Source organism: Alligator sinensis, unplaced genomic scaffold (genome assembly GCF_000455745.1).
Source record: "Alligator sinensis unplaced genomic scaffold, ASM45574v1 scaffold140_1, whole genome shotgun sequence".
NCBI classification, from domain to species: domain Eukaryota; kingdom Metazoa; phylum Chordata; order Crocodylia; family Alligatoridae; genus Alligator; species Alligator sinensis.
Window position 1 is genome coordinate 2,372,309 of NW_005841836.1, and position 8,249 is coordinate 2,380,557.

General features: G+C 48.5%; 1 pseudogene; it reads left to right on the forward strand.

Moving 5' to 3' along the window:
* The first annotated feature begins 6,303 nt into the window (after nt 1-6,303).
* On the forward strand, nt 6,304-6,958 carry LOC112550035 (annotated as a pseudogene).
* The last annotated feature ends 1,291 nt before the right edge of the window (nt 6,959-8,249 follow it).

The window sequence follows — 8,249 nt, forward strand, 5'->3', positions numbered from 1 at the left end:
TTTTGACATCTCTATAAAAGATACTTGAAGGTTGAATTCTGCCAGGCTGAAAGTTCTGGCAGCCAGGGGACTGTTTGCATAGCATATCTTGTGAGACAGCAGTGGCACCAATGTGACACAAACACACTCTAGAGGAAGCACTTATATCTCAGCTTTTCAGAGCTGGTTGAAGACAGACCCTTATCAGCCAGCTAAGCCCATATCTGTACTTGCTCCCTGTAACTGAAAGCAAGCCCTAAGGGAGTTTTTCTTACTCTGATGTGCAAGGGAAACAAAATGGAGGTGCATAAACAACATACATATAAAACAGCACACATTTTTCTCCAGTTAAAAATAAACTAGAAGCTTTACTAATTTGCCAGGGGCCTCAGGCTGTATTATTCAGTTTAAGAATAGCTTAAGAATAGTTTAAGATTGTAGCAAAAACACATATAACTTCATTGGAATGAGTTTAAAACAGTCTGCAGGGCTGTGAAATAGGAGCTTCATTCCCAGGAGCAGGTAACAGGCAGCAGAATTGCAGTATGAGGACTAGCTAGACTGGAAGAACATCAAGATCATTAAAAAGAAAAGTGGGTCCTTAAGACCTGTTGAATGAAGAGTTTTGAAGGGATCAGGTAGATGAAAATGAGCTATGAAGCCAAGTGACTCCCTCAGCACTGCCTGATTCGAAATGCTGCTGTCACTGCCAGGCAGTTGGTTTTAAACTTTTGGTGGAGCCGGGATCAAAGTGGGGTGCAGTGCACCAGTGCATCCCGCTGGATCTGCAACGGTGTTCAGGTGCAATTGGTTTATTGTGTATGTGTAATATGGTGTTTTTGTGTGCTTATGCTCAGGCATCCCTAACTGTGCAGGGGAATATGTCACACATCTTGTTTTGGCATTGGCTAATTGGTTTTGAGCTCCTTTCAAACTGGGCCTCAGGGGCTTACGCCTTAAGACTGCATTGGTCTGCCCCCTGCTACTGCTCTGCGTAAGGAAGAATTCATTCCTATTTGGTATCTAACTGCTATGTGACACAGGATAGATCCAGAAGGGGTTCAGTGGCATGGATGCACTCCCTTTCAGTCAACACTGATGTTGAAACAGCAACTGGGACTTTAAAAATTGGGTAAGAATTCCTCTCTTCTCCTCTGAACCCTAACCCTAACCCTTCCCTCCCCTACACTCCACTGCTACAGGAGTGGGTGAAGAAAACCTATCCACTGCCCTCATTGTTGCTGTCTCTGTCTGAGTCTAGTTTCACATGCAGCCTGGCTGGAGTAAGGCAAAAGTTTCTCTGGAGCCCCCTTGCCACCCCCATCCCTGGGTCAGCTGGGGCCAATGGGGACAGTGGTAGCAGGTGGGAGGGTTAGAGTGGGGATGTGCTGTGCAGCATGGAGGGGAAGGGAGGCAGGAGGAGATTCTTACCTGCTTGAGGGACTTAAAAAAGTCCCCATCTGGTGCTTCTGTGGGGTGGTCTGCCTACCCTTGTCGGGCAGAAGCTAGGGGCAGGGCTACAGCCAGCTCTGAAGTGCCCAGCACTGCTCCTGCACCCTCTTTATACAATTCTGGATCCACCGATGGGTGACACAATCACATATCTTTAAGCTTTAAGGCATTCAGATGATATATGTAACCTCCCTGGTTTCATTTAACATCACTCTGTGTAATTTCACAGAGGCAACATGTAGTTTTAATTTACCATAAAATTGCTACACCAATCATTAAATGTGGCATTTCTGGTTTCTGGGTAGTTTTCTGGTGCTGTATTGTATATTTCCATCAAAGTCTCCATGCTGCATCATACACAAGAACCTTTGCACTTGAAAAGCTCTTAAATGGACAAAAGGACATGAACATTGACACAGGTTGGATGGGAATGAGAAGAAACTGCCTTTTCCATCACAGCTGGGGTATCAGTTTAGGAATGAGATGTGAACAAAGATTAGGCACAAAAAATATTATCAGTAAATTCTCATCTCAACATTCATTGGCCTAATTGTGTATTTCCATAATTGTTACATATGCATGCCCTTTGATAAGTCACTACAAGGATCAGTGGGAATCAGGTGTAAAAGACAAGGGAAAATAATGATTCCCGCATTTGTATTTCTTTCTCTCCCCCATTTTTAAATTTAATGGAAATTTTGAAGTGTGGAAAAAAGTTGATTTGGCTTTATGGAAAATTTGATTTGATGAAAGGTTTGAGGGGAAAAACACCACAGAATTTGACCCAATTTTACAAAAATGTGACAATATCTCCTATTTAAAAATAAGATTTAGATGGAATTTCAAATTTTGGGAAAAAATTGACCAGCTCCAGTAAAGAAATAAAGCACTGCCACTGACTACAATCCTGCACTGTCACTGTTAACCAGCTGTATGCCAGTTCAGCTATATCATAACCAGCTGCAAGGCAGGGGAGAGCATCTAGTAGCTCTCTGCATATTAAAGGTCTCTATGAAGTCTCTAGTTTTCTTGTCAGTTTTGGTTGCGACTTGCATAATAGGGAAGGTCTTGGATACTGTGGTAGCAGAGAGCCATATTCCCCATAGCAGGTAAATTGCTATACTAGGAGCATCTAGAGCCAAAGTAATTGATTCTTCTTCATGAACCCCTCGTTTGTTATATACTTTTACTTATATCCATCTGTATGTTTGGAAAGCAAACTATTAAATAATCACTGCTGATCAGAGAAGATTAGTAATAAGGAAGACAAATTCTTATTCAAATCACAGTGAGTCTCACTGCCATTTATCATCTTGAAACCCTAGCTTTTCTCTTCACTACACACACAACTTCTCAGCTCAGATGCTGACATTTCTCATTCTGTTCCACACAGCCTACCCTCCTGTGCATTCTAGTTGGCTCTCATTGCCTTCCCTTCTCGTCTGTATCTAGCTAATATCCTCTGTATCAAACCCTCCCTGAATGATGGGTAAATATGCCTGATCTTTTTTAAATGATGTGCTCACTGAACTTAATGAAAGCCTTTCAACTGACTTCAGTAGATCAAGCCTTGTGAGTGTAGAGGACAAGAATAGGGTAGCATCTGTTTAAGAAGTTTGAGAACCTTGTCAAACTTCATTGTCTTTCATGGTTTAGAAGCAGCCAGAAATCAGTCAGAGAACCAGTATGTATGTAATTAGGCCTTTCATGTTTGTGTATAGTTAATAAACATAATTAACTGAGGCCTAACTGTGCCAGTGTGGTATCTTCATATACTTTCTATTGTGTAAAGAACTGCCTTAGTTAAGTTTTTTCTGCTTGTATTCCAGCACCATGAGGTTAGTTTTCTGGTTCTTTCAGGAGAACAAGTACAGCTGCCTTAAGGTTTAGGACAGTGGACAGATAATTCACTAAAGAATCAATGCTTCTTCTAACATGGTATATACATGGAGAAGCTTCCTCCTTCCTCTGAGCTGGGCTAACAACCAGCTGCAATTCTGTGTCCTTGACCAAATCCTGTGTTTGTGATATGTTAGACACTTCAGACTAGTAGAAAGGAAAAAGGCCTAATAAGCTAATGAACTTCATTGTTACAGGGGAACACAGTCAATTGCATGCCTTCCACTGAGGTGTTCCTAAACAATAAAAAACACAGGCTAAGGAATATGTATATATAAGAGCTAATTGTACTTGTTTCTAGTTAGCAACTGATTGTCAAGCAGCAACACCCTACAAAGAGTTCTGGGTTTTGAGATATCAGAAATAGTTTATTCTGGGACAGAGATGGGGGAATGAAGGTTTTGGGTTAGGGCTTTCACCAGTTTTGTGCCTTTGTTCAATGACCATATTTTCAGGCCTTCTAGGCCTGAAATCCTGCTGATTTTTCTTGATCTTTTCACAAAATGCTTGTGTACCAGGCAATGTATGTTAAATAACAGGTCATACTCAGAAGTGATGTGATGGTATCTATTACATCTGGGTAAATCTGAAGAGGTCCCCATAAATGAGTGTAATCACTATGCTGGGTATGTCTACTGTTGTAGGGGTGTTAAAGGGACCCAGTTAAATTCAGTAACCTCTGCTGCTCACTCCCCTGCCACACCTTTGATGGGAGAAATAAAATAAATAAGCGTACGAAGGCAAATCTTCTGGGATTGATCTCGATTTATATTAACTGCTTTCCCTTTTTACAACAACACAAAATAAGGATAACATAAACAATGCTTGTATCCTCTTTAGAGTTCTCAGCAGTCAAAATTCCTTCCCACAGTCTCTTTGTCTGGTGAGCTGCCATCAGTATCAAATGTAGGCGTGATTAGTTAAAGCTCATTAACGCACATGTAGATGCGTTAATGAACATTAATGCAAAGACTTTAGTGCTGGGTCTTGCCCAGCCAGTAGGGGGCTGGCCAGAGCCCAGTTCCAGGGCTCCTGGCTGGCAGTCTCTCTTTCTTCAGGGCTGGGCTGCCCTCTGGAAGCCCCTAGCTGCAGGCTATAAAAGCCTCCAGCCATTTTGTGCCTTGAGGCACACACATACCAGTAGCCTGGACAAGATTGTTGTTGTGTACAGGAGCCCACCAGGCCCCATGTGCCCCCCTGGACAGGACACAGGCAGCCTCTGCCCATCCTGTCCCCTAGTCAGAGCTGTTCCTTGGCCACAGGTGAGTGTTGTAAAGGGCTGCAGCCTGCTGTGTCTCTTGCCCAGTCCTTGCCCCCAGGGCTGCTGGCCCTGCTCTCTATGGCAGCAGGCCCAGCACCTTCTCCCTGCTTCTCCTCACCCCTAGCTCTGTCTCCTTGCAGGCACTGTGGTGAAGTGCCCCTGCCATTTGGCTCCCTGTCCCTGGCTGTGCCCCTGTCCTGGGTGCTGTTGGAGCTGGCAGCCCATCAGGGCTGGCATCTCAGGGACAGCCACATAGGGACCCAGAGAGCTGGCATGGGGAGCATGTCCAGAACATCATCCCCATTGAGCCCTAGCCTGCCCATGTGCCCATGTCCATCCAAAGTACCCAGGGCCTCAACTGGACCTGGGAGGAGGAGTGTGACCTTGTGGTGTTCTGGGATGGGGCTGATGTCCAGAGGAAGTTTGCGTGGGGTGGTAACTTGAATGCCCACATTTATGAGGCCATTTCAGCTAGGATGCATTCACGAGGCCACTCCTGGATGGTGCATGAAGGCCAAGGTCTTGCGGGCACAGTGGGTAGCTGTGACTGACTTCAAACATTGGTTTGGTTATGCCCAGAAGATCATGCCTTTCATGTGGGAGATGACTCACATTTTAGCACCCCAGGAGCAGGGGTGGCCTGCCCTTGCCCGCACCGCACCCTGAAGCCTCCAGTGATGCATCACTAGAGGAGGGGACCTCAGGCCTTCAGCACTGCATCCCACCCACCTCCCCAGCTACTTCATCCATTAGAGAGCCCTGTATCCTTGGGGAGCCCTGCCCAGCAGCTACCTTACCCTCGGCCTAGCCCCACACCCTGTCATGATGAGTGGCTGGCCACACCACTGCCAGCCATCAGCAGCACCTTCTTTTCCTCATGGAGTGCCCCTGGCTGGGCGCTGGTCTGCTGTTCACCACAAGCTGTGGACACCAGGCACAGCTGGATGCTGTCACTGACAGGGAGCCTCATGGCAAGCTGCCAGCCTCACCAGCCCCAGACACATGGTAAGTCCTGCACTGGGGGAGGGCTGTCCCAGTCCCCAGCCCTTCCCCTGCCCCTGACCTCTGCTCACACTCCTTGCCCAGCCCAGCCTGCCTGCGCTCTCCTGGCCCCAGGTTTCTCCCCCTGCCCACACACCATGCAGAGAGGTGGGACACAGTTCAAAATTTTATTGAGCAGCTCAGGAGACAGGCTGTACCCCTGCAAGTGCCACCAGCAGGTGTAGCATGTTTCTACAGCATGGCAGGTACAGGCCTCTCATACATTGAGGAAGGCATTGATGCCAGCAGTGATGTCCTCCTTAGCAGCAGAGGGCAGGGACTTGTAGCTCTGTGACAGGTAGCCCTCCAGGTAGTGGTGGAGGTTGCAGGGCAGCCTGCACTTGCCCTCCCCACTGTTGTCACTCAGGGTCTCAAACTAGGAGTGCAGGTGTGCCTGGGGCACCACCAGGATCAGAAGCAGCAGAACATAGTGGCTTGGGCAGCTGTCTGCCTACACAAGCAGCTCATCGCACACCACTTAGGGCACATGCAGCAGAGGCACGCTTGGGGCACAGTGGCGGTGTGGGGCTAGCCCTGTGGTGCCTCCCCAGAGAGGCCCCTTGCAGGGAGGGGAGGGGTGAAGCCAGCCCTTTACCCCAGTTGTCCAGGAGCCCTGTGTACCCTGAGCCAAGGAGTTGTGAGCTGGGCAGCAGCACAGCAGAACAGTTGGCATGCAGGGAGAGAGGGGGTCAGTGGGGTCTGGGGCTGTGGCAGCAAGGTTCCTGCTCACCTGTGTACAGCCAACCTCTGATCTGAGGCCGAGCAGGGCAGGACCTCTGGTGCAGAGCAACTAATCTTTGCAATGTTGCAAACGTGCACAAAAGGCTTCTGTCTCTTGCTTCTGCATGGCCAACATCTGGACATGGGAGAGAGGCTGCAGGGCCCTGCAGGAGTGCCACAGCAGGGTTCCTGCCACCTGCCACTGGAGCTGCCCAGAAGTGTTGGCTGTGTCAGTGGTGCACCAGGACCTGGACCCTCCTTCTCCAGTGTCTGGTGGTGGCAGTTGAGAACTGGGTGGTACAGGAGCAGGCACAGCACTGGCATAGGAAGCATGGCAGCTGGCTTGGTGGGATGAAAACATCACCCAGGAGACCACCCAGGAGGAGGCACGGGACCAGGGGCAGTGGGTGCACTAGGCTCGGCTGGAGGCCCTGCAGCAGTGCTGCATGGAGCTGCTCCAGCAGCAACTGGCCAGACAGGGCATGGTCCCTGCCTGGGCCTTGGAGGAGGGCCTCCATCACCTCCTGCCCACAGGAGCCCCTGGCATTCGCTGCTGCCCCCAGACCCAGGGAGGAAATGTCTGTGGCCAGGGAGGGCTGGAGCTGATGCAGCAGGTCTTCAAAGGTGGCCCAGGTCATCCAGAACATGCTGATCCACTGGTCATCATCCCATTCCTGCAGTATGACATGCTGCCACCGGTGCTGGCTGGTGCGGTGGGCCCAGAGGCAGTGGGGCTGTTGGGACAGGAAGGTGATGATGGTCCTGGCAGAGGTATCTTGGAGCCTGTGGTCACCAGGGCTGTCAGGAGCAGCTGTATGGTGGTGGGAGCCCCAGAAGGCCATGTATCAGTTGTCCAGCAGGTGGCCAGAGCGGGTGGGGGAGTTGGGTGTTGCAAGTTGGTCAACTGCCAGGCATGCAGAATGGCAGTGGTCATGAATGCCACGTGCTACTGGAGGCTGTGTAGATGCGGATGCTTACTGTGCAGTAATTAGCTCTACTGCACAGTAAAGCGTCTTGTGTAGATGTGGCCTCTGACACTAAAAAGGGGCCTTACAGGGGATAGAACTATTGCCCCCTTTTAAGCCCTGTTACACTGCACAGTGATGTAAAAACAGGCTTGAGTGAAAAGGAGAGTCAGACCCACGAAATTTCAATTTTGTATTTCTTAAATTTGTTGGCAAAGCATAGTGCTAATTCAAATGTTTGTATGCATTGTGCTTTTTACTTTGTAGTGAGGGGAAATGGGGAGGCAGGCCTGGGAGTTTAGTGTTCATACTGAGCATACAGTGAAAAACAATAAAGTCTAAACAATTCTGTATTAGATCATCCAGTTAGACCCAGCCCTATACAAGACATGGAATGCAAATACCACCATCCCAGTACAAACCAGGGGACACACTGGGGCTCAGGGGTCCCACAATTTCTCCTCTGCTTCCACCTTATATTGGTGGGTAGCTCTTGGCCTGTCCCAGGAGCAAATTGCATCCTCCCATCCAAACTGCAAACAGTCTCAGCTCCACTGGTCAAAGAATAGTGGGCTGGGGCCAATAATCTGCCTAGCCCTCCTCCTCCATCTCCACTTTCTGTCCACCTCTCCATGTCGACCCTACAAGGTCTGTGTGTACCACACAGATGGAAAAGACATTCCTTCCATAAAGTCCTGCAGGTCATGGTCCAATGCTTTAGGTTATGTTTGCTGAGTGTTCTAGTAGAATAGAGTAGGCTGATAATTTTAGCATCTTAAATAGCAGGTTGCCCTCCTCACTATCTGTTCTCTAAACTCTTAGTCTGAAAACTTTCAAAGTGGGGCTACTATTTCAAAATGTCCCATGGGGAAGACTCTTGCCTTCTCCTGACCCTTGGATTAAACATTTTTAAATGCCTTGCTGCATTCCTG